At 43.0% G+C, this 12,182-nt stretch overlaps 1 protein-coding gene across 5 annotated transcripts in view; it reads right to left on the bottom strand.

The window, feature by feature from the left end:
* Positions 1 to 12,182, bottom strand: part of SUSD6 (sushi domain containing 6) — an 85,033-nt gene that overhangs the window by 48,554 nt on the left and 24,297 nt on the right. For 2 of the 5 annotated variants that reach the window (XM_054068238.1, XM_054068241.1), the window contains exon 3: positions 830 to 895. The exons of the other annotated variants lie outside the window; for them this stretch is intronic. The gene's annotated coding sequence lies outside the window, so the exon portion shown is untranslated. The remainder of the gene's footprint in view (positions 1 to 829; positions 896 to 12,182) is intronic. 5 annotated transcript variants of the gene reach the window in all.

The raw sequence follows: 12,182 nt of genomic DNA on the forward strand, positions 1-12,182 counted from the left end.
TATGTCACCACTTTGCACGTATTTACTTCACAAAAGGGCCATCTTTAAAATTTGCATCTTTCAAGTCAATTACTCCCTATCAAAGAGGAATTCTTTGTCTGCAGACATCCCCACCCTGAAATGTCATTTCAAGATCAGATTTAAACCACCACATGGCAAGTCTGGAGCTGATGCTACAATAAACTCCGTGTCTGCCCCTTTTGTTTCTTGCTTCATTTGGAGGCGGAGGGAGAGAAATGAAGCTATCCAACTCTATGCCTGTAGCACTGCCTAAAGATTTCTCATGTCTTCCACAAATGAATGACAGTGCTTTGTTCACCAAACTCCACCCATGCAGAAAGGAATAAGGATGCTGCCACTCACCTGCTAGAATTTCTTCAGCAACAATTAGACCATGGTGTAAAAATTACTCTTCTGTCAAGAAAGCCAAGTCAGCTAGTCTGTATAACTGCCCCCTGCTCTCAAATCAGATTTCCCACATGGATTTTTAAGTTCATATTCAATCAGAATAGGCCAGCATCTGGCTGATACTCCAGGCCAACAGCTGTCTGCTTTCTTTTAAGTCACTGCTCTACATCGAATAACAGCTCTGACAAAACAACGTGTGATCTTCAGCAAATGGCCCTTCTGATTAGATCAAGACAGGTCTGTCCTCCTCCTTGCAATTTAATGAAGCCTCATTAGTATAACAAACTCCACAAGTCTAGCCAAGGTATCTTTTAAAGGTGGCCTTCCCTGCTCTTGGAACAGTGCTTGCTGAGTGACATATCACTGGCCAGAAGGAGAGGGAGGGAAGAGGGCATGCAATCATCACAGAATTGTGTACTACCTTGCCCCAGAGGCATTTTCCTCTCCCAAAGACTGCACCTGGATGCCAGCAGTCCAATTCTTGTCTCTGAAAAACAATCAAATTAGAGACACTTCAAACAAGAATATCTTCTGGGGAAATCAATTACTGCTTATTGTTGACTCACTAACAGATTTCTCTAAAGCACAGTGCTGTTTCTCTCCTTTCTTCTGAAGTTGGCTATGGTTTCTCCATCTCTTTTCTGCTACCAAGTCACCCGAGTCCCAGCTTATTAGGGATCCTGTCTGTCTGTCAGAGGCACAGGGCTGCCCCACAAGGAATGTTGCAAATTTCTGCTGCTAGCCTACAGTAACATCCCACTAAGCTGATTTAGTTCAGTGTGGGATTTGAAGGAGATACAAAGGCAGCAAAACTATTTAGAGGAAGATAGCATCAATAAACCCCTCAGAATTGTTAGCAGACAACAGGGACAGGTACTGCCTGCCAGGATCCTCCCTTGGGCTTCAGCCAAGTTACAAAACTTGTTCCCAGCCTAGACTTTTCCTTAGCAATACTAGAAGATGAAAGAGATTCTGGCTAGATAAGAAGGTATCCTTTCTTCCCAGAGGGGGAGCTGGTGGCTGGGAAGCTATTCAGACAGCCATTCAATTCTCTGAAAGTTGACTACAGTTTTAGCACATTCCTTATACTTACAGTTCAGGGGAAGCAGCTTTCATACTAACTCTTCAGGCCTCCAGCTCCAGACATTAACTGCAGTGCATTGCAGAGCACACGCCTTTCTCAGAGACATACTCTCAGGGAGATAGCTAAACCATTCATGGGTTCACGTGAATCAAAATGATTCCCTGTTTACACATAACATTACAGAATGGGCTGGTTTCTTTAATGGCTCCTAGAAATGATGCTTGGGGAAGAGTGTCTGGAAAGCAACCGGTAGAAAGGGACATGGGGATGTTGGTCAACAGCTAGCTGAACATGAGCCAGCAGTGTGGCCACGTGGCCAAGAAGGTCAACAGCATCCTGGCTTGTATCAGAAAGCAGGAGTAGGGACAGCAGGAGTAGGGACATGACTGTCCTCCTGTACTCTGCGCTGGTGAGGCTACGCCTCAAATCCTGTGTTCAGTTTTAGGCCCCTCACTACAAGACAGGCACTAAGCTGCTGGAGCACATCCAGAGAAGGGCAACGAAGCTGGTGAAGGGTCTGGAGCACAGGTCTTCAGAGAAGCAGCTGAAGGAACTGGGATTGTTTAGTCTGAAGAAGAGGAGGCTGAGGGGAGACCTTATTGGTCTCTACAGCTACCTGAAAGATGGTTGTAGTGAGGTGGGTCTTGGTCTCCTAAGTGACTGCAAAAGGATCAGAGGAATTTGCCTCAAGTAGTACCAATTCAGGTTTAGGGTGGATATTAGGGAAAAATTTCTTTACTGAAAGAGTGGTAAAGCATTAGAACAAGCTGTCCAAGGAAGTAGTAGAGTCCTCATCCCTGGAGGTGTTCAAAAAACGTGTAGACATGGTCCACATAGTTGGTGTTGGGCTGACAGATGGACTTCGCCATCTTAGAGATCTCTTCCAAACTTAATGATTCTAGGATTGAGGCAGAAGGCAACACAGTAGCACTAGTATACTGAGTGACCACACTTCACATGCCACAGCCTAGGCTGAAGGGTTACGGGTGGATTAAGCTTAAGCCTATAGACAGATGTTTTCAAAGATGATATTTAGTATAGGCCAGTAGTTCCCATCAATACAGTAAGGGGCAGAGAGGAGATTCTTCTCTGTTAACAGTATGTCATGTCAATACAGGTAAGGTTTTTCCTTCCTTTTTAACGTGCACATGGAAAAACACCTACTAAATACAGACAAGAAAAGAAACCGTTCTCTATGGCCATAAAGTCAATAGCCTGACACCCTCTCAAGGAAAAATGTACTCACTACTCCCAGGCTACAGCCATCCCCAACTCTTTCTTTTCTTGAAGTCTTATCATCAAGCAGTCTTCCGAGTGATGCTTCAGTATTAGTCCCCCTCACCACGCAACCAGCCCCGCTCACAAAACAAGCTGTAGTTTGCCTCTATGTGAGCTCCCTGAAGCACACATCAGCTCACACTGAAATCGTGCAGGCCAGACTTTCCACTTACTCTTAAACCACAATCATCCCTTTCCAAAGACAACACACTGACATATGGCAGGAGCTCTACTAAACTAAGCTGCTTGGGGATGTCTGCCATTTATCTTCTAGACTTTTAGAAGCTGCCAACTCATATTCCCCAGTCCAAGACACCTTTGTAAGCATGCATCTATTTTCCCAGAATTATGATTAACTTTCTGATTTTCCCCCATTTGGTCACAGCAGGTCCCCATGAAAAAATGTTCTTTGGAAGGTCATACGCTCAGCACGTGAGAGAGAACCAGATTCGGGTAGTTCTGGTGCACCAAGGACATAGGATGTCAGAGGAGTAGACTGGACAATCTGAAGCTCTCCAGCTGCTTAAGATGCCTGGCACAGCTATGCCCTGTGTCACTGCTGCTGGAAAAGAACTCTTCAACCTGGACTCTTCACAGTTTGTTTAGGGAAGTGTTCAGTATGTTTGGAATGCTACTAGCTTGCTTTTAAATATCATACTTGAAACTTGCCAAAAGTAAATTAGTTATCCTCATGCACATCAGAAATCTGTTTTATCCATATAGTTTCCTCCTCACAGAATAATACTCAGAAATTGTTTGCTATCTCTCGAATGCACACAGCAAAGATCTTGGCAGCGGGAAGAGTGATGGGTGTGCACAGCATAACTTTTGAAAGGCTAAGCACAAGCATTGTTCTTGCTTCATCGTCACACTGCAGGTGGAACCTAATGTGAGCAATGTGTTTCAGAGAATTTAACCTTCACCCTTAGTTGCTAGGTTTGTTGCATTCTTTTTCTGCCTCCTTTCAATGAGCAGGCAAGCTTTAAAACAAAAAAGTCATCCTCTTGCCTGCTTAACAAGAAAAATCACAGAAAAATCAAGTCTAAGTGCCAGCAGAGGAAAGAAATCCTTAATTCGACTTGCTTCCTCTAACTAAACCAGTTTAATTGAAAGCATTTAAAAACAGAGTTGTATTTTTAACATTTTGGGATAACTTCACAGTTCAATTAAACTGTTCAGTTTAACTAGACACAGACAGAAAAACAAAGCATTTAAAGTTACCTGCAGGCAGTTTAGAAAAATCTTAATCATCTGACTTTTCAGCACAGCCAACTTTCAATTACCCAGGTTAATTGGAAAAGGTGGAAGAGGAAGAGAGGAAATTAGAAAAACTAAACAACCCATACAGCACTTACCCCTACACCTGCCTCTCCAAGTAACCAGACGATTTAGAACATGTGTGTTTGGTAGCTTCATTTTACACCCTATCTTTGATTTATTAAAAGGCAGATTTCTGCATAGCATAAAGCAGTTGGCTGAACTGCACATGTGCCCTGCTACAGAGAGGAATCACTAGGGCAGACTGAGCTGCTTATTCCAGACACTTGTATCAGCACACATGCTCCAGCAAACCAAGACCTGACTGCAAACTACAGTTGGACCTGAATTGTCAGGTTTCCTTCCACATTCCCCAGTAGAGTCACAGGGTTTGGCCTATGACCTGTAAATTCAGGTCTTTCTTCCACGTAAATATCTTGGGTTAGATTTCACCTTCTCCCATGAAGGTTTCTAAAACAACAGCACAACCGCTGGTAATGCAGAACTCCCATTTTTGAGAGGGAACTTTAGAATTTGCTCAGGAAGAAACTTACTGGACAGGCTAAGCTCTGAAATTCCACTTTAAACTCTGATAAATGGGCATGTGCCTAACCTTCCATAGCCTCACTAAGGCACACTTAAGCTTTAAACCAGGTAACTGGATTTTTCACTTACGAATTTTTCACAGTTCCTTACAACTGTGAAGGTAATACCAACATCCGTACCTCAAATGAACAAACCTGCAAGATTCACCAATTTGCACGGCTTATTCCCCAGCCTCCTCCTTTCTATCCCTCCTATCACTTTAGCCCTGTTTGCATCTAGATCATGCTTTTGCACCCCTCCCTTGTTTGCCTCCTTATCTTACTTGACATTCCTCAAGAAGTCACCCTGAGGTTAACTGAGCATATTCTTCTAGAGGCAAAAGGCAGAGATCACTTCCTTCCTCCATCCATTTCCTTTCCACGCTAGCAGTTGGGTGCAAGCCTTTGTATACGAGCTTCTTCCTTGCTGTAGCCCAAAGAGAAATGCACAGCGTGCCTGAAGATAATCCTGAGTGGACCAAACAGACTGCAACTCCAACAGTCCTCTTAAAGGTAAGAAGCAAGAAAGGAACAGACTTTTAAAGGTGTGCAAAGAGGAGGTGCAAGGTTGCCAAGGTGGCAAAGGGATGGTATTCAGTATCATTCACTGTCCATTGCAAGACGGAGACTCTGAAGTCAGTTGTGGATTAATCCCAAATGGTTTACCATTCCTCAGCCCAGTGTGATGTACAGGGCAGTTTTGAAGCATAACAGGGACCTCGACACATTGCTGCTGCTCAAGACACCCGGCTTGCCAGCTTCCTCTGTTCCTAATTATCCAGCCAATGAAAATGGAGAAGAGACGAGACTTAAGGCCTTTTTAAGAAACACCTGTGCACATTCAACAAGCACCAGAAAGAAGACAACACCTCAGACCCCAACCTCTGACCCCCAACAATTTTCTATGCAGTATCCCCTTGAGAACTACAAGATACACGTAGGCATTTTGAAGATATTTCGTATGGAAGATGAACTCATTGGACATAAGTCAGCCCAGCAAGGAGCTCCTGGATACCTTAAGGAAAACCGGAGCAAGCATATTTTCACTGCACGCTTCAAAAGTCCATTGCTACATCATCATCATCACAGTTCAGAGTTGGATCTCCTATAGTCTAAACAGCCATCCTTTTGCATGGTATCTTAAAGATTTAAAAGCCAACCAACCAGCCACACCGGCCTTCTAAATAAATCTGTGCACTGCAGCAGTAAATTCCATCTTCCCAAGAAGACATCACAGTTAGCCTCCAAAAGACACACCTCACTTCAGGACCGACTGCGTCAGACACACAACTGCAAAGGACAAACTGTTAGCAAAGTACTCTCATATATCAACATGTAGTAGCATTGCTTCACACAAAAGACTTTAAGCCATAAAGTGTTTTCTGTTCAACTGACTAGCTTTCCCATCATGTAACGCAGTAAAGAGGACACCACAGCAGAGCTTGCTCTAGGACCCGGTTTTCATTCTTGCAAATATCACTTTTGTACTTCTAGAAACAGAGTCAGAGACAAATTGTTAGAAACAAAGTCTTAGGAGGATCCTTCCCCATTTCCAAGTACTTTGGTTGTCATGCCAAGTCTGACAGTCACAGAAGATTTGAATTTTATGACTGAAAAAAAAAAAAACATCAAATTTTCCTTGGCTTGGTACGTTTGAGAGAAAGCCCTAGATATCATTAGCTCCCCAAATTTTAAGAAATTTCCTTGAAAGCCACACAATTTCAGGGGAAACTTCCTGTTTCTTTCAGGAAGAGGAAGTAAAGAGATCAAAATCCAATTATCCTTCCAAATAAGGAAGGAGAAGTTAGTTACATGCAGGCTGTGAACTTCCAAGCACCAGTAGGAAGGAAAATGCTTATAGCAATGGAGTCACATCACTAGTGAATGAAGAGAAACCAGTCATTAAAATAAAGTGTCGGATTTGCTTTAAGAGAGCAAATACTGGCATCTATGCAATGGGAGAAAGTAGGGGCTGGGGGATAGTGGAAAACACTACATCTCACATTCAATCTTTCCCAGGTTTTTTGTGTTTTTTTTTTTTCTTTTTAAATGTCTCTTTATTTAGAAAAGCATTCCCTTTGGAAACTATTGTTTCAGCGTTTTTCCCCTGCCACACTGCATCAGAAAGGCTAGGTTTCATACTTTGAGCTTTAATCAGTACAACAGCACATTTACAGAGGACCATATGCACAAAATGTTCCAGCACGCCTTCCAAAAATAATAAGTCCTAAAAAAGAAAACTCACAGTAAACTGAAATGGATTCAGGGATGGAGCACAAAGAAAAGCTGTGCAAAGGCAGAACCTCTTGAAACCATGTACAAGCTTGAAATGTTACTTTCAGCAAGAACAGGGTTCTTGAAGCAGCACTGGGTTCGTATACACTTGTATATCCAGGATGCTTTTCTTAATCTATGCAGCTGTGTTGAGCTGTTTCAGGGAATGCACCACAAGGTTCATGTAGAGTAAAGGTTTATTTTATAATACCTCACTTCTAGAACATGCTATCCCATCCTTACCACTTGTTGGGCTTTCACTTCAACTAATGTGGCTAAAAGCATCAGCCTGATATACATGCAGTTGCAAAACCAGCAGGCAGCACAGCCATTTGAAGAGGACACCCATTTGAGAAATCCTTCTTAAAGCCCTCTTAAATAAAGATCAGTGAACCAGTACAGTTCCTTATTTAACCATTGCACTGGAAGAGTTAAGCACTCCTACATTTATTCCTAAAAGCACAGCTATGAGACACAGCACAAGTTTAGAAGATGCCACCCCAGATATGAAAACATCCACTTACCCTCTTTCAACAGATGACAATTGCTGTGATATAAATAATAAGGACTGCACAGTTTCTTTAGAAAGTTCTTTAGAAAGTTCTCCAGAATAGACATCCTAATAATATCAGAACCTTCCAGGCTAGCAAATCCCTGGTGTTTAGATGTTTGTCAGCACAAAATTATTTTCAAAGATAAACACGCACACGAATACTCTGAGAAATAAGACTGCCCCTTAAGTTCTCACAACACTTCATCTCACAAACTCCATAAGTTAAAAAGCAACTGTTTCAAATTGTGGTTCTGACTTTAAGACTGTATCTGGGATTCTAACAGAGCAGAGAACTGCTTCAACAGATCTCAGTAATTGGCAGGGGGAGCAGGCCTTCTAAGGGTCTCAGCACCACAGCTTAGTTTCCTATCTACTATCTCACTAGTTCCCTTTTCTTTTTTAGCAGCTAAGTTGTTGGATGTTTCCTAGTGCTTTTCCCATTTAGGATGCACTGTGCTAACATCAGGCGCACATATACTGCCACAAATCCTCACTCTGGCAGGGACCAACAACACTGGCATTGGGCATGTTGCGCTCTAGAAAGCCCAGCCACATCACTCTTGGTAGCATACAATTAAGAGACGAAAACTCAAATTTTACATTGCCATTCAAACCCCTTGCAAATAAAATTGTAGGACAAGTAGCATACCACCTGCACAGGGACCCACCTTGTGAGGCCATGGTCGACGGGAACTGCAGAAGGTGGTCTGGGCAGGCTCCCCAGCTGGACATCCTTACCAGCAACAGGCACACCAACATTCACCTCAATATTCTGATGATTTCAGACTCCAGGCAGGGTGCCATAAATTAATCTCAGATTCAATACTCAAGGGCTGAGAGAAGAGGAGGTGGGAAATAGGAGTCCTAACAGCTTCCTTTTCCTTTAAAGCACTGTGGCAATTACTCCTCATAGAGGGCATATATCACTGTGCAGAAGATCCCCACAGCCTTTTCTCTCTAACTGGGTTGCCTCAACTGGCTATGCTTAATTTGATTTTCTAACAAGAGATCAGCTGTAATTCTATTCTGATTTGAGCTGCATAATCTAAGAGTGTCAAGCCAGAGAGGCACTCCAAGAAGGATTGCTGCTCATTATGTCACAGGTGGACATACATATGCACAGTGAGGAGGCCTTGCACTCCAAGAAAAACCCCAGGACAAGTCTACTGCTAACAGCATGGCAAACCAGCCTCCTGAGACCTACAGCCACCATTTAGGGTTTGCACATTGAAGATTTCCATTATTAAACTGAGGTGAGGCAGAAGAAGCATTCTGGAGAAAAGAGTTGAGAAGTAAGAAACTTCAGCATAAAACCTATCACAAATAAATCCTGTAATTTAAATCTCAATGGAAGGTCAATTTGAATCTTCAACTTCTCCCTCACTTGAGTCAGAGTGACACTTTTGACACTTTACAAGGCATAGCTATTAGTGCAAGAAGCATTTAAAAAAAAATCTATATGGACACTGTTTGCTGGAACTAGGACAGCACAGAGGTGGGACACTGATGCTCTGACCTGTAACACCAAGGGAGGAGAAGCACAGCAAGGGCCTGCTGCACCCATCCCACAGCACCCACCCTGCAAGTTTCACAGGGATCACTGTTACTCTGCTCCCTGAGGAGAAGCCTCTGCCCAGTCACTACAGAACAGAAATTTAAAGCAATCTTTAGGCAAATGGTTTTGAGGCAGCCAAGGAGCACTGCCTGCTAGTAACTGTTCATCCTGAAACTCAGTGCTTTGTTTATACCGCAGCAGTGGTCCCTCAGCCTTTATTGACCCCCAGTCTAGTTTGCCCTTTGTACATCAGTGCTAACCCTCTGCAGCACCAGCCAGGGCCTTGTCCCTCTGCCATCCCGCACTAACTGACTTGCGGTGCTACCCTGAATAAAGAGTAACCAGACACCTCCATGCTGCTATTCCCACTTCCACTTTGCAGCTAATTGTCCCCTGCACAACAGTGATGCAACTATTAAGAGGCTGTTGGGGAAAACAGGTCCTTGCACTAACAGCTTTCTGAGGAAACTAGATCCTTGGACCAGCACAGCTCTGGAGCCAGAGGAAGAGCAGCTGGGGAGAGGTAAAGAACTCCCACCTCAGCTCTGCTGCTGCAGTCTGTCATATGTGAAACCACTGACTTAAGGGAGTAGCCTGTACTATGTGCTGGGCCAAGTAATTGCACAGACTTCTTGCTTCTAAACCAGCTCAGTCTTCGATCCACATTAAAATGCAGCAGAAGTAATCTACTATGCATAAAGATGCTCTAGATCTAAACTCTCTTTCTAAATCAGGGCTCTGAGCAGCCTGGTTTCCACACAGACTTAAAGCCAGAATTCAGGGTGAGAGTGCTCTGTGATAGCCAAAGGCAACACAGACTTACCTACAAAGGAAGTCAAATGAAACTGAAGTCAAAAGAGCAGAAAAAGTTGTACAAAGCAGGACAGCAAAAGTCAGCAATGTGATCTGGCAGTAAATCCTAGTTTTGTGCAGCAGTGAGAAAGTCTACAAAGTGTGGCTGCACACAGGCAAGAATCACACATATGCCAGTACCAGGTGAGAAGGAGATACACCCAAAAGTTAGAGGATACAGGCTATTTAACCTTCTGCCTGGGACCTTGGCTTTTTACATATGCCACCCAGAACTGCATAAGCACAGCTAAGCTTTGTCCAGTCTGCCTCAAAATTCCAGGGAAAACCCTGCCAAAGTTGAAATTCCCTCCTGACACTCACACGTGCAAAGACAGACACCGGCAAAGCCGCAGGCAATGACTCTTTACCACTGGGACCAGAAACTAGAGGTGAATCATCCTGCCAGTGACCTGTGCAGCTGCCCTCCTTGAAAGCAATATATACTGACTGCTGTGCTTCTGGGTGCTGCCTCCCTCCTGGCTCTAGTCATAGTCCTCCACCGACAGAATGGGCCAGTTACCAGGCAAGCATCCATGAAACACAAGCAAGAAGAGGAAGAGAGTAGAGGGTTTTCATTGGATTTCTGCATTTTGTTACTTTTCCAGCATTCTTATATTCAAGTGTCAACAGGCTGTGCATAGGAGCATAAAGGATACCACACATGCTGCCTCGAACACCTCTTCTTTAGGCTCATCTAGCTAAACACTTCCCAACACTTCCCACAGTGTTGGGAAGTGGAAGATCCTTCCCCACTCCCCCTAAAAAGAGCATTGTAGAGCAGGCACATCTAACTATTTGCTATCAGCAGGGTAGGAAAACTCTGTCAAGCCACCAGCAGCTAAGTGAACAGTACATCCACTTGGGAAACGGATCACTTTCTGCTTTTCTTGGAGTTTTGATGTGTCTCCAGGCATCCTGCACTACTACATACAAGCCATCAAACTGTTCATCAAGAAAAAACATTCTAGCACAGAATTCCTAGTAACCTCTACTCAGCCTCATGGGAAAAGCAGAGCAACTCCGGATTCAATTGCCCTTAAAGGCAGGCTTTTTTTTTTCCCCCCATATATTTTGCAAATAAATATGAAGGTCCTGCACAGCCAGTAATCCTCAAGCAATTTCCTGTCTCTGGAGACAAGGTTCCTGCAGAGTGAATTGGTTAAAGTTAGTAAAAAGTAAGCTAGTTTAGAAGACATCCACTTCATGTTTTTACCTGGTCCAAGCAGCAGCACAAAGAGATTGGCTACAAGAGCTTAGAGGATACCAAAATTAATAGGCAAAACTTGCCAAACTGAGACACAAAGGTTTAAAATTTCTTTTTAAATTTGTTTTTAAAAACAGCAGAGGATTTTCATGTTCGTTTAATCTATTTTAGAGAGAGTTTCGGAAAGAGAATTCATTAAATCCCTTTACTATTGAACTCTTAAGATCAAATTTGCTTTCCCCTTTTTGCCAATTTGATATGCAATTTAGTCTTTTGAGAGTTAGCATTCATCCTCACCAAAGCTGTTCTCCTTTTGCCTTTGCAGTCTAAGACTTCACTGCAAATCAACAGGCTAAATCCATTTGTTCTATCTTTCAGTGTTACCAACCTCCCTTTTCTCTAAGGCCAAAGATTTCAAATAAAAAACATACAGAGACACGAATGTTAGTTTCTGCAAATGTGATGTGTGCAGAGGGAAGGAAACAGCCTGACATCAGTATCGGAAGCTTGCTTAACAACCCTCTGGCATCTCTTGAACAGACAACAGGAAGCAACAGTAAAGTAACAGCACTGGAGCAACAGTTTGAAAGGAACAGAGCAACCACTTACATTAAGGCGTTCTTTGCAAAGAACAAAAACTGTATCTTGCAGAAAGGTCTAAACATCAACAGACTGGCAACCGTCTCACGCACAGGTTAACTGAGCTTGTCATTCTTATGCACAAAAAAAAAAATATATATATATATATATATATAAAAATACGTTATGCAAAGTTCCCAGAAGGGCTCCTGCATAGGACGAACTGACAAATTTTTTAGGCTAACTTCACTTATCTTCACTAAATAAACAGAGAAACAACTGTTGGGAAACAAACAAAAAAAAACCCAAACATAAGCAAACAACAAACCCAGATATCATCTGTAGCTCTACTATAAAATTCAGGGAAAGACTGTATTGTGAACATTGTGCACAGTGGGTAGTATGCAGACCAGGTAGTGGTTTGTCATTTGCAACTGCCTGGGCTTCCAGCAGCATCTTAAAAGGCCACTTAGAAGTTTCAGTTTGTGGCCTCCACTTGCTTTTATACACATTCTAGCTCACCTGAAACTACTTTTCCTTGTGAATTGAACATG

The sequence above is a fragment of the Cuculus canorus genome, chromosome 5 (genome assembly GCF_017976375.1).
Source record: "Cuculus canorus isolate bCucCan1 chromosome 5, bCucCan1.pri, whole genome shotgun sequence".
In the NCBI taxonomy this organism is placed as follows: domain Eukaryota; kingdom Metazoa; phylum Chordata; class Aves; order Cuculiformes; family Cuculidae; genus Cuculus; species Cuculus canorus.